The 24847-nt window shown below is 43.8% G+C and overlaps 1 protein-coding gene across 1 annotated transcript in view; it reads right to left on the bottom strand.

Annotated features, from left to right (window-relative positions):
- PDGFC (platelet derived growth factor C) overlaps window positions 1-24847 on the bottom strand; it is a 761010-nt gene that overhangs the window by 567818 nt on the left and 168345 nt on the right. The window lies entirely within an intron of this gene.

The raw sequence follows: 24847 nt of genomic DNA on the forward strand, positions 1-24847 counted from the left end.
CCTCAGCTACCCATGCTATTTCAATGAGGATGACATCCATGTGGTATTTGGCATTATTATAGTTTTATTTTTTTCCCCTGAATGCAAAGTGGTTGTTCTCTGCATGACTGGTCACGGAGAGCATCCTCCAAACCGGTGATATTAAACATGGAAGTACCTATGTTGGAGTTGACCATCTTAGCATGGTCACCCCAAACGTTTTGCCTTCACCCCTACTATTTTTGTTGAAATTCGATTTTGTTGACCCTAGGACTCTGTACACTTAATAGCTGCTGACCAGTGCTAAAGTTGTTGTGCTCACTTTCCAGAACATGGTAACATTGTCTTGCACCTGACTGGCATATTTAATTTACATAGACATCCCTTGTAGAGTGCCAACCATATATCCAGTGTTTTAACGAACCACAGGAGTATACGCATAGACCCCGTTGGGACCTGGGTAATTAGTAACCCTGGGCGAGACACTACGCTTCGCCCACGTAGTGTACGTAGCGCTGCCTGCTTCGCAGTTTTCGAAGTAGGCGAAGCAGGCTAGCGCTACGCACACCCAGGGTGAAGCGTAGCTGCCTACTGCTGCCACCCGCCTCCCGCCCGCCCTCCTTTTAAATCAAACCGCCGGATTTACAATAAATACTAAATTAAAGAATCTTACCTGAAACGCGGCGTCTCCGGGGCTCCCTCTTCCATTTCAAACTTCTTCTGACTAATGCGCATGCGCAGATGCCCGCTCATGCGCATTTCTCGCAAGAAATGCGCATGCGCTGGCTTCCGCGCAATGCGCATTTGTCAGAAGAAGTTTGAAATGGAAGAGGGAGCCCCGGAGACGCCGCGTTTCAGTTAAGTTTCTTTAATTTAGTATTTATTGTAAATCCGGGGGTTTGATTTAGAAGGAGGGCGGGCGGCAGGCGGGTGGCGCGTAGTGGGGCTACGCGAAGCACGTAGTGTGCGTAGATTTGGGCACACTACGTGCTGCTTCACGTAGCCCCACTACGCCCACTACGCCCACCCTTAGTAATTAGTATAAAAATAAAATAACAATGTCTCAACAGGTAATGGTATAAGACAATTTTAGAAAACACGCACAATATTTGCAAAAAGGAGGATACAGGGAGGCAATTATGGTATTGCAACAAATGCACAAAGCAGTCTATATTTGAAATAAGGAGAGATAATCAATGGTGGCACTGTATTACAATAGATGTAAATGTAACCTGTGCAAACTTGCGCATATTGGTGCTCATGAGAAAAAAACAAAGTGAGTGGCGCAGGTTACAAGTGGGTGCAGTTGGACTTTGTTTATTCCTTACAGATAGCCACACAACAGAGGGATTAGGTGTGCCTGAACTGACCTCCTGCTGACAGGATGGGAATGCGGGGCTGGGGGTACAGCCCTATTTGCAACCGAATAGGCTGTGCTCTGTCTTCACACAAAGAAATTGTCACCACTGCATTGCTCCTGTAGCCGGTTTGGAGCCAGGGCCGGGCTGTTGGGAAACTCCAAGGACTGCAAAGGAAATCCTCTAGAAACTTCTCCTAATTCAAATAAGGCACCATGTATAAAAAAGGAACTTTTAGACCCCCTTTTCAGTTCACTTTCTGAACCTGTGGAAGGACTCTCAGAGGACTGCCTGCTGCTGTGGCCTGCTGTGTACTCCACAAGACCACTTTGTTGCCCCTGAAAGCACTGCTTTGCAGCCTGGAGCCTGCCTTGAACCACCAGAGGCCTGCCCTGCTGCTTGAACCCTGTGTCATCACTTGAACTCAAGACTACCAGAGTGACTGCAAGGGCTAGTTTGGTGGCCTCCTGTGCAGAGCAACAGGGACATAACATACCCCACTATCTTGAACCTGCATATGGACCCAGCCTGAGTGAGTCCTGAACTTCCAAGTGGTGCCCCTCCAGTCCTGGAACCCTAGTTGTGGTGTTACAGATGCCCAGATAGCAAAAACCTGTGACTTGGAAAGATTTTTGCCTAAAAACTGCATGAGAACAGAGGGAAGAATTGAACCAACCTTCTCATCTATCTGCCCCAAGTGTATTGCTGGCTGGCCTGACTTTGCGGAAGCTCCCACTACATTCTTCTCTGCCACACCAAATCCTAGTCAGCAGTCCCTTGGGGAAGGGGTAGCTGGCCTCCTGGAACTCTTGTCAGCTACAGCCTACAGCTGTGTCCTGCTGAACATTTTTGACCTCCAAAAAAGAGATTAAGTCAGAATGTAAAAAGCTTCAGCACAACTTCATCCAGCAGCTCTCCGACAATGATGCCTCCTCCTCGGACTTTGCCTGGAGCCTTGCTCCACTGAAATCTACCTTCTAAGAAAAGTTTCTTCAAAATTTCTTCTAAACCCAAATGTAAGTGCCGAGCTGGCACAATCCACTTCTTGTATCCGACCAGCGCTCCATCAGGGTGGGCCATATCTTTTGACTTTGACATGGTCTCATGCCACTATATGTCTGCTGTTGGTGCTTTGATCTTTTAGGCGCTAGATTACCCCCCCCCCCCCCCAAAAAAAAATTATATCTTCGGTTGTACTGACTGGAATTTTGACATTTTGGTGTTCAATAATTTATTAAATGTACTCTATTTTTCTAAATTGGTGTGGGATTTTCCTTGTGGTGTGTTTTCCCTTTATTATTGTTTGGAGTGCTGCATAAATACTTTACACATTGCCTCTTAGTTACGGCTGACTGCTTTTGTGGCAAGCTGCCAGAGCATTAAGTACAGAGTGATTTGGGAAGTACAGAGTAATTTGGGATTTTCTTGTGTTTCACTCTGACAGAGATTGTTGCTGCTTGAGTAGGGTTTCAACCCCCTCGACAAGTAGCCCACTTTCCACAAACATGCTTTCTTCCAAGTTTCTTTGTGCCATGACGTCTGGATTCCAAGCCATGCCCATCTAGTTGTGCATTGCTGTATTCTATTGTGATAGTATGGTGGGCGTTTCCATGAATGCACTTGTGAGTTGCATATGGAGGCTTAAAAGTTACTCAGGCATTCACTAACAGCCAGTGTAGTGATTTCAGAGTCAGAGATGACACCCCAATTCTTCTTGACAGCTACCATTCTAGCTTCTGCTTTCTGGTTCCATTAAAGGTGTGAGATATGAACCAATATTTATTATTTTTTCACGCAACCCAGCAAGAAATCTTGCTGCTCTGTGCAAAGGGAGATGGCAAGAATGCTCCAGATTTACCATTATATGGAGCATTCCTGTCCTTTCTTTGTGCTGGCGCACTCAGTGCAGCCTAACACCTAAGCAGGCACCCTTGCATCATGGTGTGAGGGTTCCTCCATTGCAAGCAGGATTGTTTTGTGCAGGAAGGGAGTCCTTCTTGCACAAAAAAAAATCCTTAGAGGCAACTGTATCTTTCTAAGTTTGCTACACAATGCAGCACACTTAGGAAGAGGAAATAACGAGAAGAAATAAAGATATTTCTCCTTGTTGCGCTTCTGGTGGGAAAGCATACAATTCTGACGTAGTCCCAGGTCTACCAGTGTTGGTAAGTCTGGGAATGTGTCCGAACACCCATGATCCACCCATGTAACGCCTCCACCATGCAGTGTAAGGCAAGGCAGCGCTATGTGCTGCATTACATTACATAAGATTTACCAAGCCACGCAGGACCACGGCAGGTGGCCTTGCGTGGCTTGGTAAATCTGATTCTAAGCTTTGCATTGCCCTACGTCGCTTTGCGTGGTGCATGGTTGATGCAAAACAATGATAAATCTTGCCCCAGGTATTTAGGCAGGCTGATGCAGAATAAAATGACATAGGGAGGTAATTAATAGTTAGGTGGAGCAGGAGTCAGGTCAAGCCTATTGTTCCGCCACCTCATTTAGAGTCAGGATTACCAAGTTTCCAATAGAGAAGACTCTTCTGGTTCTTTCTCTGGCAATCTCTGACAGGTAGCCTGTCTGCCACAGCGCCTCCACTTACTAAACACTGACAGGCCCGCCCCATTTAGCAGGCCTTTCGATGTACATTTTTCCTGCTCGAACTTGCTGTGTGAGGCATGGTGCATGATTAGACAGAAAAGTTCCTGACTCACAAGGATAAAACTCCCTGCACATTAGGGAGATTTGTTTTATATTTTAGAAACAATCCTCACTTTTGAGGTTTACTTCGCAAATACAAAAAAACAACCAGACAGTATATGATTTCAGCCAACTAGCATTAGTGTGTTTTAAAAAAACCTGCTTATGCTGTGTTTGCAGAAGAATTCTCAACAAAATAATTCTTGCCATAAATGGAAGCATCTCTAGCAGCCGCGGCCCGTGGAGGGAGTTCCGTGGGGCGGAAAGGCGGGGCGGGGGAGGGGCATGGTGGGGGGTACTAAAAAACGGAATATGGATAATTGGAGGTAAGTAAACAATTAAATAAATAAAACGAATTTCGTAATGCGCGCTGGGTACTTGCCAACATTTTCCCAGAGGGCAAAAAGTTAATCTGTGGTATGACCGAGGGCTGCATTGATGCCAACATGGTGGCGGTCGGGACGTGGGAGGTGTAATGTAGGGGTATGGGAAGCGATGCTTGTGTATCTAGTGGCTGAACTGCAACTGGGATCAATCCCATCTTCCACACTTGACCACACCATGTGATACTGGGCAATTGTTTTATTTCACTTTGCCTATTGGCAATGTTGTCAGGGTAGGGTGTGGAGGCATGAATATTTCTAATTCCAAGCTTGAAATCTGCCTATGGGTATGGGGCATTAACAAACCTATATATCTTTGAAAGGTTAGTTTGGTATGACGACTAGATAAGTCAGAAGTCAGTTTCAGACCCGATAAAAGTTGAATCTCAATCACTAAGCTTAATTTAGACTTCACAACTTTTAAACACTTCTTAATCAGTCTTTAAGAGTGCTGTTGAGTCTGTTAACAGATCAATTTTTTTTAACACAGCTTCTCATTTAAGATATGTATTAATACACTCGGGATTTCATATCCCTGCGCCTACCATCTTTGAAAAAAAATAATCAGTTTTAATAGTTACCACTCCAGTTCACTGAAATTATGATGAAAACCATCCAAATGAAGCTACTGAATTTGATTTTGAAGACTTGCTTTAATTGTTGCCCATTTCCCTTTACCCAGACTTAACGTGATTTGTTTAGACAATGAAGAGCAAAGCAGAGGCCTAGCATGTGAGTGTTATTGTTATTAGATTTAAAAGATGGATGTCTGCGGGAGATATTATTATTAGGAAAAAGGCTTCCTCTGAAGAATCACTCTCCAGATTTTTCTTACTTTTTTTTATATATATATATTTTTATTATTTTCAAACATTGAAAGTCACCAATTGGGGTTAGTCTACAGTACGGCCATCTGTAAAGCATGTTCATATCATCAGAAGAATATACAAAATTCAATCTCAGTACTTCCATTGATTGCGCCCTATTCTGTTGCAGATCCATTTCTACAGTTGGGGAAATACACAGGACCCTCCAATGCACATTCCACTTGCCCCATTTTTATCCCATTTCTTGGGGCACCCTCTAGATTTAAAAACCTCCTTCTCGGCAATCATACACTTGTCTAATTCCTTTGCCCATATTCTATGTGATGGTCTGTCTGCCACTCCCCACTTTTTACCAATTTTTTTCTTCACTTTTTTGAGGACGTGGGTGGCAATATAATCTGTATTCCCAGAAAGAAATGTTAATAGTAAATAATGTTCAATAAGTCTTACATTTGAAAGACTCACTAGGAGTGAAGACATAAAAAGAGGAGCCACTTCTAGACCGCCTGACAAATAAATTGTCAAACGAATTTTTTTTACAGTTTTTAATGGTGCTCAAAAAGTGTAATAATATTAAAGGCCAGCAAAAGCATAACATGTAGGAGGAGGAAGCATGAGAAACAAGCAGCATCTTCCTGGTTAGTGATAGGGGCTCACTCAAAATACAAAACTAGAGAAGTGTTAATGAGCCATGACTCAGAAGTGTGGAAAGGACAAGTGAAATGTGAGACAGCAAAGGAATGGAAAAGCCAAAGATAATGAAACGAAGATAAAGTAAACAAGTAAGATACATGATAGAAAAAATTAAAAGCGAGGGGGCAAATAAATAATTAATAACAAGGACAGCATAGCGTGGATCTAGTGTGATCAGAGGTTTGAATGAAAATGTATTTCATGGACGGATGGGTAAATGAGTGAAAAGATTTATGAAGGACTGATGGATCATTGGGTGAATGGGTGAGTAAGATGATTTTTGAGTGCATGAATGGCTGAGGCAGCGGTATCTCTTCTCCCAGCTGCTGCAGTTCACTCAGCCGTCCATGCATTATATCAAATATTGCCAAGCTCATTTCCTGCTATTTGTGGTAAACTGCAGAACCAGCCAGTACACATAAAAGAAGCCAATGAAAAGCATTGCTCTTATTAACGAGGGCACACTTTTTGTAGGGCACATCCCCGTTGTTGATAGAGAGCCACATATAATTCTATATCTTGGATATATCCTTACATCTTGCCCTGTACCGGGCTCTGCTGTTTTTTGGCAAGGTTCACGCTATAGAAATATCACAAGCATGCATACATACAAACATCAATTTTGATTTATATGCAAGTGCAGAGAAGTCAAATAAGTTAAAACATGACTTCAGTATTGAATGTTTAGGAATAAGTGGCTTAACGCAAAATACATTGATCGGTGGCCCAGAATTTATTTTTATTTTTATAAATTTCTTTATTGCTATTTCAAGAGTACAGTCCATGTTCACATCCAACTACATATCCCGTAGACAACAGTTTACACAATGATCATCCCATAACAAACTCAAGGAAAATTTTGGTACATACTTTCCCTTGAAAATTCTCTCCAAATCCGACATTTTCAAATCTTTAACTAGGCAATCCCCAAAACTCCCCACCCTCCCCCCTACCGGGTCCAACCAACTCGAGGTCCGTCTATCCTAAAATCAGTCGTGGGTTTCCACTTGTCTTCCCTCCTGACTATGGGTTACAGCCCTATTGTGATGTTCATCGTCTTGTGATTTACGTGTGGAATTAGGGGCATGTTCCTCTATCTCTTGTACCATCATCCCCCATGCTAGCAGCACTTCGGGAGCTTATCATCTCTTCTAGTGCTTCGCATATGCCCCTCCTCGGCCAGTGCCCACTCCTTCAGATCTGTTTTCCAGTGTGCTAGCAGCAGCCCCGTTGAGTTAACCAGTGGATCGCTATGCGTCTCTTAGCTGTTATAAGCCCTAAAACCAGGAACCGCCTGCTCGTCTTGCGCTTAGAGTCACGGGGAATTAAACCGAGGAGACAAGTACGCACATCCAAGGCAATCGTCCACCCCGTTATTCTATTCAATTCCTCTACGACCGCCGTCCAGTATGTCTGAATTATTGGACAAGTCCACACCATATGTGGGAAATCTGCCTGAGCATATTGACATCTAGGGCACTTTGGATCTCTAGATCTATTAATGGGTCATATGAACTCTAATATACTGAATCTGTTTGAATCTATTACATACTGACACCTTGCGTACGCTTTTGTGAATTTTCTCCCAATCTTGTGGTGTAATCTCCCGTGGACACATCATTTGCCATTTCTCCACTACTTTTAAGGGTCCACACTGTTTATCATCCCTTAGCGCCCTATATAGGTGGGTGACAAGTTTTCTCCCGCCGGCCATGGCAATCATAGTGACCAAGGTATGGGTGTGCCCCTGGGCCTCTGGAACCGTCGGCCATAATTGCCGAGCCATTACCGCTATTTTGGTATATTGCAAAAATTGCCCCAGTCCCAACTCTAGGTATCCACCGCTTCCTGATACGTAATGAATCTATTTTCCGGGTAGAGGTCAGGCAGCATTAGGCAGCCCCCTAGCTTACATTTGTCAGTTGACATAACCCGCTCTATTTGAGAGAAGGGTGGCATAAGCCAGAAATCTGCCTCTGGGGCATATGGCCGTTCCCGAACCAGCCTCCTGACCACTCGGTTCCATATTGCAGCTAGTAGTCCAACCAAAGGAGGGCATTGTTCTCGTTGCCTCCCTGTAGTACAAAGGAGCGCTCCTAACTGGCGTTCTCCATATGTGTCTGCAAGTAGCGACCGTTCCCAGGAGGGGTCCGTGTCCAACCAGGCTATAGCATGCTGCAATTGTGGCGCAAAATAATAAGCTCTAAGTCTGGGATTTCCAATCCTCCCTTGCCCCACTTGCGTTTCATGACCTTTAGCCTGACCCGACAGCGTTTCCCATTCCATAATAGTTGTATAAGCAGTACGTCTAATTCTTTAAATATCTGATGTGGGAGTTCGAAGAAGGAGCTCTGCATGGTGAAGAGACATCTAGGCAGGACCACCATTTTTATTAAGGCAATCTTCCCCATCAATGAGAGTTTGAGTGTGTTCCAGAAGGTGATGCTGCCCTGAAGACCCTTGAATATCCTCCCCATAATGTGCTTGTAAAAGGTGTCTTTATCTCTACCTATCCATATCCTGAGATAGCATAGTGAGTCTGGTACCCACGGGAGCCCTAGCTCAGGGAGCTGGACTCTGCCCCTCTCAGCTTTCGACCCAATCACATATAATTGTGATTTTAATTTATTAATGCAGAGTCCGGAGGCCCTGGCACACTGATCCAAAGCTGCGAGCAGTATCGGAATTGATTGGGTCGGTTGGTGTAAATACACCAATGCATCATTGGCATAAAGTGATACAATATGTTCTGTACGACCCACTACAATTCCCTGCCCCTGGAGCACCTTATGAAGATTACACGCCAATGACTCCATTGCCAAGGCAAACAACAAGGGGCAGAGTGGACACCCCTGCCGCGTCCCCCTTTCTATTGCCATTGCATCCGAGACATATCGACCTGTGCGAACCCTCGCCACAGGCTGAGCATAGAGCAGTTTCACCCAGTTCACAAACCCTTTACCTATCCCACTTTTTAGAAGCACCTGCCATAACTGGATCGAGTCGAACGCTTGTTCTATATCCAGGAATGCCAAGGTACTCTGTTGGGCATTTCCCCCCAGCAATTGCATGACGTGTGCGAGACGGCGGATGTTTCTTAATGCATTCCTACCTGGCATAAAGCCTGACTGGTCGTCGTGAACCAGCTGTGTGAGATACGGAAGCAGTCTACTTGCAAGCACTTGGCTAATAATTTTAAGATCTACGTTCAGCATAGAAATTGTTCCATAGGAACTGGGGAGCAGGGGGTCCTTCCCCGGTTTGGGGATCATCACAATCAGCGCTTCGTGCATTGAGTCTGGCAATATGCCGTTCTCGCCGGCTTCCGTAGTAATTTCCAAGAGCTTAGGGACCAAGACCCCCCCATATTCTTTGTAAAATTCCGCCACTAGGCCATCCATACCAGGGGATTTAGTGGTTTTCAAACGGGAGATCGCCATCCCTACCTCCTCTCCTCTGAAAGGAGCCCCCAGGGACACCGGACTCTCTGGGTCGAGGCAAGGTAGTTCTACATCGGCAAGGTAGGTTTCCATAGCTTGGGTGGGGGTAGGGAGTCGGGATTCCGAATATATCTTTTGTAAATGGGTTGTGAATGCCCTATTGATCTCATGTTGTGTGTAGACCATTCTCCCTGATCAGTTTTGAGTTCCATAATCGGTTGAGGCTGTGTCTCCAGCCAGTAGGCAGCCCGCTTTGTCACCCTCCGTGCACCATCGGCATCTACTTGTGTTTCTATTATATTTGCCCAGTGTATGCCAGATGTCCCCTATCTTTTTTCATTGTCCGGCCCATTTAGCAGGACCCTCCGTGTCTGTGGGAAGCGCATTTTCCAGGACCGCCAAGTGTTTCTCCCGGCATTGTAAATCCTGTTCCAGCACTCTCCTAACCCCCACCTCACTGGACATACACACCCCCTGAAACACCACCTTCATCGCATCCCACTCAAACTCTTTAGTGCTGGCCGTATTCCAGTTCATGTCAAAATAATAATCTAACCCTTTTGTTATTGCAGCTTTGTATACTGGATCTGTTAAAGCCTCAGTGTTTATTCTCTATAGCGGTACCTTGGTTCTCGGATGGCCTAAAGTGTATGTTATCAACAAGGGAGTGTGGTCTGACAGATATCGGACCAGGTATTGTGCCTCCTCTATCCGATTAGCTGCCACTGTCTGGATGAAGAAATAGTCCAATTTGCTATATGTGTTAGTTGCAGGTGTATGACAAGAGTACACTCTATGATAGGGGTTACGGTGTCACCATATATCCATCAAGTGGTAGTTGCGGAGCATCTGGCGCATAGCCACTCTTGTTTTAGGTTTGGCCTCTAATTTGGGGGGGGGGTCTGTCTAATGCCCCATCAAGGGCACAATTATAATCTCCTGCAATAATCAGCTCTACGTCCGGAGCCAGATCTAACTGCCCCAGGACCGCACCCAAAAACTCCCCATCATCACTATTCGGAGCGTATATGTTTATCAAGCACATTTATCGTCCAGCTAGTGTCCCCTCCACCACCACATATCTCCCGTCTGAATCTAGACTAGATTTTACTGCCTTAAAGGGGACTCCTGGTGCCATCCAGATTAGTGCACCTCTAGCATACCCCGAATAAGAAGTCGCAAAAAACTGGCCTCGCCACCTGTGTTGGACATATTTAAGATAATCTCCCCATAGGTGCGTTTCGTGAAGAAAGGCTACACTTACTCCATATCGTTTGAGATACGTCGCCACCCGGATCCATTTGACCATGTTATTAAGCCTACCAAGAAGAGTATTACCTGCTGTTCCTCAATTAAAGGAGAAAATATAGGTGAATCAACAAGAGAGCTGGATTGGACTATATGCACACTGTATGCGAAGTGGGTAATCCTTTTGTTGGATATTAATGCCCTCACACACCCTTTCAGGTGTCATGCTTCATCATCTGGGCTGCTCCTCGTCGGGCCGGCGGTGCAATGCCTAACGGGCTCCCTAAAAAGGGGCACTTTATCGGAGTTCTTTAATCCAACAGCCGTTTGGTGAAGTGCGGGTATGGGGGCCTGGTTAATTTAGATATGGAAAAGTGATTTTAAAACAGGGTTGATAGTACCAGTGTGGGAATAGTAGGACTGCGGACCACAACAGTACTTGGTGGACTCAGCATGAGCCAAGGATCCTCTAAAAGTAGGTGTCTGCCCCGCTCACGCTGCACTTCTGGACCTACCCGCGCCACCAAGTCTGGTGAGTCCACCAAGTACTGTTGTGGTCCGCAGTCCTACTAAATAGGGTAGCACCAGACCATGACAGGTATTTTAGCTAAATGATATTATTTCACATTCAAACTTGTTGTGATTGAGAGACTTAAAATACCGTATAGTCCTCCCCCTTTTTGTAGATAGTCATCATAGGTCCTGAAGAATCGCGAGTGCACGAGCTCTGAGCGAGAAACATGTTGACCATTAACACTAATCTTAAGCACTCTAATTAGAGACATTATACTCTACTGAGTGCCAAATACACTTTTTTAATCAGGGAAGGAGACCTTTAGAATAAAATTGAATTCCCACACTGGTACTATCAACCCTGTTTTAAAATCACTTTTCCATATCTACATTAACCAGGCCCCCATACCCGCACTTCACCAAACGGCTGTTGGATTAAAGAACTCCGATAAAGTGCCCCTTTTTAGGGAGCCCGTTAGGCATTGCACCGCCGGCCCGACGAGGAGCAGCCCAGATGATGAAGCATGACACCTGAAAGGGTGTGTGAGGGCATTAATATCCAACAAAAGGATTACCCACTTCGCATACAGTGTGCATGTAGTCCAATCCAGCTCTCTTGTTGATTCACCTATATTTTCTCCTTTAATTGAGGAACAGCAGGTAATACTCTTCTTGGTAGTCTCACTGTTGGGGCACTCTACCTGACTGGACCTCTCACTCCCCTGTGAGCGGAAAAAGCCCCCTTTATCCCCCTTATTTGAAACCCATGTTATTAAGCCCCCTAACATTCCATGTTATGAGTTTATAATTCTGTTTATCACCTGGCACGAGCATAACACCCTATGGTGCGGTGAGACCAGTCTTATGTGGGGGAGAAACCCAAAAGTGTTGTGTCATGAACCCCCGTTCTGAAATCCCCCAGGACCTCTGGTGACTCGGCTTTGTGTATTCCCAGTATTAAATTGTATAACATAACTCTGTGAAATCCCAATCCCGCCTCCCCCTCCCTCAGGCAGTAGTACTTCATTCTCATAACCCAACCCTGGTCTGAGGACTCACAACCGTCGCCCCCTTTAAATCCCTCCCTGCAACTTGATAGTGAACAGCTGTAACCAAAAAGACTTCAACAAGACACCCCCAATCTCTGGTATACCCCCAAGGTGTCCGGCACCACGCAACCCCGGCCAAGGTCGCCTCAGCGCACTACAGTTGGAGTGTTTGAAATTCAGATTGGTGGAGTAGTATCTCACCCCATCAGTGACGTTCTAATCCCCCCGTAGTCTCAGGGGTTGGGAGACCCCTCTCAAGTGTTCAGTATCAGAGTCAAATCCCATCATGATCGAGCCCCGTACTTACAGTTCCAATGACCGATTCTCCCAACGCTTCAGTCTCTTTACTTGCCCTCAAGTGTCTCAGGAGCTGCCACCGGCTTGGCTGGCAGTGCCCTCTTGTTCCCATTGAGTTTCTTGGACAAGACACAATGGGGGAAACTGGTTCTGCATCGGAATCTCTTCTACCTCCGTTCTTAGGGTGCCATCCGGCCCCACCATGATTTGACCCCCATCCGACGAGTCCTGCGGTCTGGATCGTTGTTCTCCAGTGGTGCTACGTTTTTTCCATTGCCAACCACTCCTTCTCCTCTGTTCTTTCCAGCCTTGGTTTTGGTCCTGCCCAGCCAGGCCCAACAAGTCCATCCAGTCCGTTGCTTCTTGCGGAGTACTGAAAAAGTGGACCTTGTCTGCATGCTGTACGCGGAGCCAGGCTGGAAACATTAAACTGTACTTAACATTGAGGTTTCTCAATCGTCGTTTGACTCCTAGGATGTCGTTCCGCAAGTCTTGCACTTTTGTTTGTGTAATCCGGGTAGATGTGAATGTCTCGATTTTCAAACCTAGGAGGACCGTTTGTACGAATAAATTGTAAGATCATATCCCGATCTCTAAAGTTGAACAAACGAGCAATCAGAGCTCTTGGTGGTGACCCCGGGTTTGGCGGGGGACCGAGGGAACGATGGTGGTGGCCCAGAATTAAAGGGACTTCAAACTGTAGTTAGATTAAATATTAGTCGATTGTATGTCACATGTTTTCCTATTTTGCACTGTAAACTTCACATCAGGGAAATGTTACATGTATACTTTCGGATCAATGGCAGTATATTTCAGCTGTGTTTAGGTATAATAGTAATTGGACATGTCCACCTAATGCGGCCTTGCATTAACTAATCTGAAATGTACTCAGTTAAGTGCCATCTGATACAGAACAAGTGTCAATAAATGCCTAAAGGCAAGCTTGCATGCACAACAACACCAAAAACAAAGAAACTGCAACATTTTAAGATATTGGAAACATGTAATAGTTGTGTGTTTTTATGCTACTGGTGTATGGTGAAATGTCAGTAGAATCTGTATTACAATTTTAGGCTTTCACTTGAAACCCGAAAACATTGCACAAATATATTTGTGACACACTCAGAGTTTTCCTGGAAATAAATACACAATAGTATTTGTAAGTGTTCAATATACGTATAGATTTTGTTACAACCAATGTAAAACAAACATATCACACCCTTAAACACTGCTCTTCAAATCACTTGTCTGAGACGGTAATCCCCTACCGAGGAGAGAGATTTGAGAAGTGTGCCTTTTACAAAGCTCGTTATTGGTTTCCTGTGACGTGATAAGTAATTGTCATCAGTTAGTGGTAGACAGGGAGAGACGTTGACACCCTTGGCGTGACCTTTGATACCCCTGACACTCACTTGCTACCCCTAACCTCAGGGGTCATGAGTGCTGTAAAGTTCATATAAATGAAACACACATGTCGAACTTAGTGAGGAGAAAGGCCACATCAACTTTACGTAGTTTAAAACTCATTTTCATCGCTTTACCCCCACGGTTTTTGAGTGCCTTCTCCTTGCTTTCCTCTTGTTTTCATTGCTTTCTACTTGTTTTTTCCCTCATTGCTGCTCAAGCCTGCTGCCTAGCCCCGCCCACTGCCTCCAGCACCATTTCCTCCTCCCAGGACCTTCTCAATGGAAGCTGCAGTGCGACTTCATTGAGAAGGCACCAGGCCTAGCTCTCCCTGTGCTGCTGCACTGCTCTTGCTCTTGTCTTCCCCTTGCTTTTTTCACTGTTTTGAGTGCTTTCTCTTTGCTTGCCCTTCGTTTCCATGCTATCTCTTTGTTTTCCTCCTGTTTTTGAGTGCCTTCTCCTTGCTGTCCCCTCGTTTGAATAAAATAAAAAAAAAGAAAAGCAGGTAGAAACTCCAGCACCTTAAGACGCTCGCTGGTGATTTGCTCACTGGTGATTTGCCGTGCTTTATAAATCCTTGATTGCTTGACTGATTCACTAACCCAAACATTTTGGAGATCTGCAGCCAAATACTAATTTAACTCTTCCTGTATGTGGATGAAGAGTCAATAAAAAAAAGTTCTCATGGGCAGCAACAACACACTCTTTGTTTAACAATCACTATGAAAGATGTTAATAGTTAGTGTAAAACACTAGATACTATGGGGCATATATATGAAGCCTTTTTCCCATTCGCAAATGGGCCGATTTTATCAGCCCGTTTGCGAACGGGAAACAGCCTTTTGGGATGTATCTTCCCAAAAGGCCCTCGCACAATAGCGAATCGCAAAATTTGCGATTCCCTATTCTGCTAATGCATTTAAGGAATCGCAAATTTCGATTCCTTAAGTGCAATTCTGGAGGCACCCAAGTTGTGCGGTTTTGCCTTTAGAAATCGCAAATAACCACCAACTTCAAGTTGGTGATAATTTGCGATTTCTTTGAAAAATGCACTTTTTTGCAGTTTTCAAAGGGCCATGTGGCGCACATACATGTCCTTAGGGCATGTATGTGCGCCACATGTGCACACATGCTTATTTCAGGAGTGCAACAGGGTGTCCTTTTGACACCCTTGCACCCTTGAAATTGCATTCGCAATTTGCGAGTACCTAATGGGTACTCGCAAATTGCGAATGTCTTCCCATTCATTCCTATGGGCCACTAGGCCCATAGGAATGAATGGGAAGGTACTCCTTAATTGCGAATCACAATTTACGATTCGCAATTAAGGAATATGTAGGAATCACAATTAATATTGTGAATCCTACTTACATTGCCTTTTGCGAGTCCTTTATAGCAAATCGCTAAAATATGCTATTAAGGACTCGTATATCACATATTTTTTACACATGATTGTATGTCCTTTGTAATTATGTTAATGGTTCAACTGTGCACTATATGATCTGAAACCTTAGTCATACATTTCTTTGATGTGCAAACCTAGCAAAAGCTCCTAAGATTTAAAATGAGCTTAACCACTCATGCTTCTGTTATACTGGGACACAAGAACAAAGAAGAACATTCGGTTTGAAAAATATGATAGAATCATTTGAAACTCTGGCTTGTAGGGCTGAAATTAACCTCAGAGTTGCATTTTGGGAAAACAACAGATGGATTTGCTTCAAACTAGATGCCATTACCCAAAGGCACAAATAGAGTGGACTCGGAAGTCAGAAGGTCCAATTATGCCATCTGACCAGAGAAATCTGTATTTCGGATTGAAGACAGAATTTGCACACCTAGCCACTTTGACTTGTAAATGGGAATAAAACAAGAACTCCTCTCCACATTCCATTTGAAAGGACGGGTCAAATGAAAGCTTCACCCACGTTTATTTGTGATTTCCAGGTTTTTGTGTACTATATAAATATCGGCTTTCCACAATGTTATCAAATCTAAATCTAGGACAATTAAAAATGTTTTAGGTACGACAGGGAAATCATGCCAATTTGCTTCTGTTCACTTCTGGGAAAATAGAAAACAGTCCAACATTGTTGGAGCGAAGCAATGAAATACTGTTAAGCACTACACATTTAACCTTTAGTTAGAATTCATGTGTTTGCTCCTTTTGAAAGTTTTGTTAGACACCTGGTAACAGCACAGTTGCCAAACAGTAAACTTGGAAAGGCAGATACCAAACCTGCAACAGCTGGGAAGACCAGTCAGAGAGTCCTGTTCAGTGTGTGAAAGGTCATGGGATCCGCACAGCCACAATGGAGTCTGTTTGGGTATTGCATCACTTTCTGCATTATGTTTACTGTGTAGGGGCACTGGAGTCCTTTAACCTGCGACACCTGTCCACAGTCTGAGTTTTTATTAGTGGGTTGGATCGGTGCGCAGGCTTTGTGCAAAATGTATTTTACTTACAGACATCTCTCTGCCTGTACTGCAACGCCAAATTAAACAGTGCTGCAGTAGGAAGTGGTGAAATGGCTGTGGGCAGGTTGGAGAGGGTAGTGGGTTGGGGGGGATAGGGGGGGGGGGGGGTGTTGGGTGGTAGGGAGACAGCCCCATGAAAAAATCAATAAAACTACAATTACCAAAGGGCAACACCAGCATACATAGGGGCATACTTACAATAGAAGTGGTGGAGCTCGGCATTAGCCTCCTTAGATTAAAGCTGCGCTCCACCACTGCTGGAACGCTGCACCCTATTTACAACAATAAGGTGCAGCCCTGCTTTTCCCTCTGCGCTGGCGCTTTAGCTGCCTAGCACCAACAGAGGCACACTTGCACCATAGTGCAAGGGTGTCTGCGTTAAAGGGGAAGATTAATTATGAGCAGGAATGTCTCCTTTCCTGCACATAAACAATCTTTGAATGGGGTTTTGAAACTTCTATGTGTGCTGCTTAATGCAGCACACATAGAAGGTGCAAAACGTCATTTTTTGAATGATTGTTTGTGTGCAGGAAGGTGTCCCTCCAATGGCGTTTTGCTGTTTCCATGTGTGCTGCACAATGTAGCACACATGGAACCAGCAAAAATGAGGAGAAATTAAACATTTCTCCTTGTTGCGCCAGGGTAAGACTAGGTTTTCCCTGTTCTTAATTTTGGTGCTGCCCCATATTTACGCCACCCTTGTAAATATGGGGCAGCATCAAAATCAATGGGTGTTGCAGTGGAACACCCACTATAACACCCATTGCCCTCCCCTTTCACCCTAAGTATAGCGTGAAAGGGTGCTTTATTTACAAGTCGGCGTTAAGCCACGTTAAGTGGCTTAACACTGCCTTGTAAATAAGGCAAAGCCCCTATCGCCACCACAACTTCGTGAAAAGTCATGTAGTGGTGGCGATAGGGGATTGTAAATATGCCCCCTAGTGGGGTGATGGTTGCCCCATGGTGAAATGTAGGCAAATCAGTTGGCTGTCATATTTAGAAATCTGTTGCTATGCAGTCAGTGGAAGGCAGCCATACTGCAAAATGTTTAAGCCCTCCAAGACTGAAATAATGTATTTGCACATCCATTGACATTTCCACCCCCTTCATTCGCTTACACACACCTGATTGAAGATGTGGGGTAATTTGTACATTTCATTTGATTTTTAATGAGGATTTTGAAAGCAATAGTACAAAACAGAAGGCAGGCATTCCCACCATCAAGAAAAGTAAAAAAGAGAAACCTCTTCTTCCCCCCAACCTGACTACTCGGACCCCTCCCCATTCCACCATCCGGATAGAGATTAAAATGTATGGTTGATCATTCACCTCCCGGTGAAGTTACAGGGGTATTCCAAAATCTAAGGTAAAGTGTGTCATATACATGGCTTTTACCCTAAGAATCTGTAGGCATGTAAGCCCAATATAATCATTCTTGAGGTACTCAATAATGGACTTTCATTTTCTATAAAGCTGGTCCCTTTGCTAATCATATCATAAGCCAGGTTTATATGGCCTAGAAAGCACCAGAGCCGCTGGAGCCAGTGCAGATGAGTGTGAGCAGCCATGTTGCCTCCGTCTAGCCAATATTTGTTTTACAACTAGGAGGAGTTGGGATACCATTGTCTTCCATCATAAATGCAAAGGATAAAAGTCCTCAGAGGGGATACCCAACAGGATTGACCTTGGGTCCATAATAAGGTCAAGCCCAAAAATCTGGGATATATTTGACACAGCCGCACACCAAAAGCCACTAAATCTAGAACATGACCACAAAATGTGAGTAATCAATTGGACCTCACCGTAGCCCACTAAGAGAAATGTGACATCAAGTGGTCAGTCAAGTGAAGGTGCGCCAGGACATAGTGACACCTATACAGTATTTTGTATCGTACCTCACGTCCCTGGGGACGCCGTGCAAAGAATATCATCTGTCAGCTTTTCTGCCAAGCATTGGGCCTGTTATGGGATGGCCGCTGGATTCTTGAGTTCTTCTTCATCCACTGGGACTGACTGAGATATGGGTGTCTCTCTCCAGTAGCCTCAGTGCAGGGTAAAACTTCACAGGACAAAGGGTCCCTTCCATAATGAGCCCCCAAGATGGAAAAAAGTCATAAGGTCAGCAAAAAACCTTCTGGTGGCACTGAGGCTGAAGGATGAAGTTCAGGTAATCAGAAATTCCAGTTTGAAGGTATCAGGTTAAGAAACTGGATAGAAGAACCAGAAAAAATTAAAGTGAATATGATAGGAGCAAAAGGGGTGAAGAACGCAATAAAAGAACTCAAAAAACAACGCAGCACAGGCTTCTGCTGCTTAACTCCCAGACAGGAAGCGATACCAGAATTCTCATCATCACCATCTTGAAATGGGATAACATGAAGGAAAAACATAGGAAAGCAGCCATCTTTGTTTTAGCACCAAGGAAACCACACGCTCCTCTGCTTGTGAAGACAAGCTCTCCAGTCGAGAGTGGTTACAGGTAAGTTCTTTATTGTGGCAAATGGCAGGTAACAGCTGGCCCAACAGCATGGCATAACGCATTTCAACCCAACTGGGCCATAATTATATGTAATTTCCAAGGGGCAGTTACTCTGTGGATTTAAATATGTTGTAACATCAAACAGTGAAGAGGGACCAAAGTGCATACATATGAAAACATGTTATCAATCAGAAATTCATAGGGGCTCATTTATGAGCCCCTGCGTCACTTTTGCGCCACCGGTGCGTCACTTTTTGTGATGCACCAGTGGCGTAAAACATGCGCCATGTTGCGCCATATTTACGAAGTGACGCATCTAGGTAGATGCGTCACTTCGTAAACCCCTGCGCTACATTATACCTGCGCCAGGTATAATGTATGCAGGGTGGGCGTACCCCCGCAAGAAAGGGTCGTAGGAGTGGCGCAGCGAAATATATGAGATTTTGCTGCACCACTTCTAGGACGCCAAAGCGTCAAAACCTTACGCCTGCCTCATGGCAGGCGTAATGGTGACGCAGGCCCTTTCACATGGGGCTTGCCCCATGTTAAAGGAACATTGCTGGAGTTGCGTCAGGCTTCCGACACAACTCCAGAGATTAATAAACAAGCCTCAGGGGTTGGCAGTCCCCCTGCATATATTTATGAAAAGCCCCGGGGGTGGCGGTCCCCGGGGCAGTGTTGGGGGATTGGGGCCCCCCACACATTTTTTTACTGCCCCCGGGAGTTTTTTTTTATCTTCTCGGCCGGATTCGCGCACTCTGAGTTTTTGGGCCCTGGGGGTTCTTGTGGAACCCCCTGAGCAGGCCTAGGGGGTCAGGGTGTTTCTACCCTGCCCCCTTTCCTTGTTTTTTGTGCTAGTTTTACTGTTTTCTTGTGCCTCGGTTCTACTGAGGCACAAGATGGCTGCCACACTTTCTGGTTTGAAGTGTTGATTTTCTCAGCAACTACTGAACTGATTTGCACCATTTAAGAAAAAGAGTGCTTTCTGAACCAAGCACTACCTTTTTGCCAAATTTGGTGTAATTCCGTTCAGCAGTTCGAGCTGTAGCCGTGTCTAAAGTTTCCTATGGGAAATTGTTTTTTTCACCTCTTTTTCTTGAATTTCTCAGGAACTACTGAATGGATTTAAACCATTTAACAAAAAGAGTCCTTTTTTAACCAAGGGCTACCTTTTTGCCAAATTTGGTGTAATTCCGTTCAGCAGTTCGGGCTGTAGCCGTGTCTAAAGTTTCCTATGGGAAATAATATGGAGAAAACACGTTTTGGGACCCCCCTTTTTTCTCAGCCCCCGCTTGGCGAATCACCCAGAAACTTTCTGGATAGGAGCTGACCGTAAAGGGCCATAAGTTTTGAAAAGTTCGTGAAGATTCGTCAACCGGCGCCAAAGTTATTGCGAAAACAAAAAATTTGTTTCCTATGAAAACTAGGTCCTAACTATAACTGTCTACTGGCGACCGTCAGTAGATAAAATATATCTATATATATATATATATATATATATATATATATATTAATATATTATCTACTGGTGGTCGCCAGTAGATAGTTATAGTTAGGACCGTGTTTCCATAGGAAATCTCAAAATTCTATTTTGAATAACTTTGGCGCCGGTTGACGAATCCTCGCGAAATTTTCTTATATATAAATATATATATATATATATATATTCACTGAAAAAACCATAGGTTTCACACATGTTATAGTTAGCGGAAATTTTACTGATAAAAAACCAGTGAAATTGCCCCGTTATAGTTAGTGCTGGCAACTATAACTCACGCGACCGCAATCCTCTGCTGATGCTAATACTGTATTTAGACACTTATTTGCCCATGTCTTCTTCCATACATTTTTAGCTATACATATATTACAAATATTTTTTTTTCATAAAGACACATATGTCATCAGCAGAAGATTGCGGTCGCGTGAGTTATAGTTGCCAGCACTAACTATAACGGGGCAATTTCACTGGTTTTTTATCAGTAAAATTTCCGCTAACTATAACATGTGTGAAACCTATGGTTTTTTCAGTGAATTTGCAAGGTTTTTTAAATGCTAATTCCTAACTATAACGTGTGTGAAACCTATGGTTTTTTCAGTGAATTTGTACGGTTTTTTAAATGCTAAGTTACTTTACGCCATTCGAGGCGTGCGCGCCCACTTAACGCAGTTCGTTCCGTGCACGGTTTTTATCAACTTTAATAAGCCCTGTACATTTGGTGGCCTTCGGCCACCAAAAGCACAGGGGGTGGGGTCAATGTGGATAGTGTTTTTTTTATTTCGATTTTATAATTTCATGTTGCCAAAATTTAGGTTTTTTTACCTATTAGTAAGCCCTGTACATTTGGTGGCCTACCAAAAGCACAGGGGGTGGGGTAAGTGTGGATAGTGTTTTTTTTTTTTTTTTTACCGTACGCTTACGGTAAGCGTACGGTAAGCGTACTCGGCGAAATTGCCGAAAAAAAAATAAAACCGTTTTTGCTCTTGGGGGATGTTTGGGGACTCCCTCAACATGACTATGTGGGAGGGAGTTGTCAAAACAGCCCCGTAACATGTTTTTGGCCATCTTGTTTGATAAACAACACTCAGTGCGAGAGACAAAATGGCGGCCGCCGCTTCCTGGTTTCGGCCGATTCGAATGTTTACTAAGATCTAAGAGCCAATCAGAATCGCGCTCGCGCACGCCACCGTACGCTTACGGTAAGCGTACGGTAAGCGTACCGTAAGCGGGCTCAGATATATATATTGATTTAAAGGCTATTTTCTCAGAATCTACTGAACAGATTTACACCAAACCTACAAAAGGCACTTCCTTGACCTAGGGACTACCTCTCTGCCAAATTTCTAGTAATTCTGTTCAGCCGTTCGGGCTGTAGCTCGTTCTAAAGGTCCTATGGAAAAATGCATGGGAAAAACGCGTTTTGGGACCCCCCTTTTATCTCAGCCCCCGCTTGACGAATCCCCCCGAGACTTTCAGGGTAGGAGCGGAGCGTAGCGCCCCACCTATTTTGAGAAATTCGCGAGGATTCATCGACCGGCGCCAAAGTTATTCAAAATAGAATGTTGAGGTTTTCCTATGGAAAAGGGGTCCTAACTATAACTACCTACTGGCGACCGCCAGTAGGTAATATATATATATATATATATATATATATATATAAATATATATATATATATATATATATATATATATATATATATATATTATCTACTGGCGGTCGCCAGTAGATAGTTATAGTTAGGACCCTGTTTCCATAGGAAATCCGCAACATTCTATTTGGAATAACTTTGGCGCCGGTCGATGAATCCTCGCGAAATTTTCAAAATAGGTGGGGCGCTACGCTCCGCTCCTACCCTGAAAGTCTCGGGGGGATTCGTCAAGCGGGGGCTGAGAAAAAAGGGGGGTCCCAAAACGCGTTTTTCCCATGCATTTTTCCATAGGACCTTTAGACACAGCTACAGCCCGAACGGCTGAACAGAGTTACTTGAAATTTGGCAGAGAGGTAGTCCTCAGGTCAAGGAAGTGCCTTTTGTAGGTCTGGTGTAAATCTGTTCAGTAGTTCCTGAGAAAATAGCATTTAAATCAATATATATATGTGGGCGGAGCCTAACCACACATCTCATCCTGAGATCTGATTGGCTGTCAGCACTTCATCCAAGAAGTGTTGGCAGCCATCTTGGGACCAATATACATGATAGCACCTCATTAAAAAGCATTGCAGTTAATAGAAGGTTTTAAGACTTTAGTTACATTATAAATCATTTGTTGATGGTACCATACTCATTTTAGGAATTGTGGTATGTTCTAAGGTGATTTCACCATATGAAAAAGCCTTCTGCTGGGATATCATGATTGAGAGAAAAATATTTTCTCATGCTTTTACCACAGAGGTTTGGAAGGTGATCTATAAGCTAAACTGAGAGCTTATTTTCTGTAAATTCACATTATCTTTCTCAGTCATGTGAGAATGAAGTCTGACATTCTCAGTAAAACATGTACATCCAACAAGGGCAGAGACTGTCAGTTGATTCCTTTGTGTTCTACTGCAGCTTTCCAGAGTGTTCCAAAGAACTACTAGAGCGCTAACCGTCCTACTTATGATAAATGTATAGCACACCTGAAGCCATCTTGCTTGGATTAAAGTGGTAACTCTTAAAACATTTAATTTAAAAAGGAACAAAATGAGGGGGTTCATTTTTCCATAAAAAGTATGATTAGTGCTGCAGAAAGAAAAATTAGGGCACATTTTGAGTGACTTCTCAAATCCTCTTCTATTTCATTAAAAATTCTGACATGCAGACTGAAACATGCACTTTCAATACCAGCAGCAGTTTTCCCTGGTGAGCAGTAGCTTTACTACAGTGATCTAATGAGCAAAAAGAGTGCTAACATTCTGATTTTATGGCAAATGTGTGACATATTTGAATGCCTTCTTGATGGAATCAAAGTAAAAAACTGAAAGTATTTCCTACTGAGGAGACTGCAGTAAATGAGGAAATTAGGAAACTTCATAACAAATAAGTCTCCCAAGATGGCCACCAGAGACAAAAGAGCCCAAATGTAGCCCAAATATCACCCAGATGTAGCCCAAGTATAGCCCAATGACAGAATGTCCAAGAATGTTCTTAAAAACAACTAGAGCACTTACTGTCTTCATTATGACAAAAGTATGGCACACCTGAAGCCATCTTGATTGGAATAAACTGGTAACACTTAAAACATTTAATTTAAAAAGGAACACAATGAGGGGGTTCATTTTGCCATAGAAATTATGATTAATGCTGAAGAAAGAAAATGAGGGCACATTTTGAGTGACTTCTCAAATCCTCTTCTATTTCATTAAAAAATTCTGACATGCAGACTGAAACATGCACTTTTAATACCAGGAGCAGACTTCCATGGTGAACAGTAGTTTTACTACAGTGATCTAATGAGCAACTAGAGTGCTAACATTCAGAATTTATGGCAAATGTGTGACACATCTGAATGTCTTCTTGATGGAACCAAAGCAAAAAACTGAATGTATTTCCTACTGAGGAGACTGCAGTACATGAGGAAATTAGGAAACTTCATAACAAATAAATCTCCCAAGATGGCCACCGGAGACAAAAGAGCCCAAATGTAGCCCAAAATCACCCAGATATAGCCCAAATATAGCCCAATGACAGAAGTGTGCAAAACACTTATTATTTTGTGTTTTTGCAGTGTTATATAGTGCAGACTTGTCAGGTATTGGAGTGCTTTACATGAGCATTGGTTACATCACACAAGAACAAATTTATTTTGGTTGTAGACATGGGGAGACTAAGTGATTTGACCAGAATCACAGAATGTCGAGCTGAAGCAGAAACTTCAACCTGGTTCCCCAGTTGCAAAGTCTGCAGTTCTGGAAGTAACACCACATCCTCTCCCCTAAGTGCAACATTTAATCAAGTTGTCAACTAGATAAAAAAACATAAAGATAACAAATAATTTAAAAGTGCTTTGTCGCTATTTGAAAACTCAGAAAATATGTCCTTATTTTAGTCTTTTAGAGCACTAACCATAATTTTGATGCCAATAAGACCCTCTCATATATGTAATTTCTAAAGGAATGCTCTAGGTATTACAGTTTTGATTACATCAAGATGATGTCAGGCGTTCCACACTTTTGTAATAAATATAGAATGTTAGCAATCTAGTTGTTCATTAGGATACTGTTGAGAGGCAGAGGCCAGGGGCACGGACTCTGAAAATTGAAGGAAGGTAGGAGGGTGCAAAGGCAACAATTTAACCACACTGAGCAGGCAGGAAGGGCCGTGGAAGCACAACAGACTATGGAGGGCAGTGGAAAGGGGGGCAGGGGCAACAAACCAACAATACAGGACTTGCAAGAGAGGCTGTTGGAGGGAAGATCTATTACGGGTCAAGGAAGCTAGGGGCGGTCCCCAGAGCCCCGGGAGCCACCACAGAACTGAGCAGGAGAGTGAGTCAGGGACAAAAGGGGCACCTTAATTTGAGC

The sequence above is a fragment of the Triturus cristatus genome, chromosome 2_2, assembly GCF_964204655.1.
Source record: "Triturus cristatus chromosome 2_2, aTriCri1.1, whole genome shotgun sequence".
NCBI lineage: Eukaryota > Metazoa > Chordata > Amphibia > Caudata > Salamandridae > Triturus > Triturus cristatus.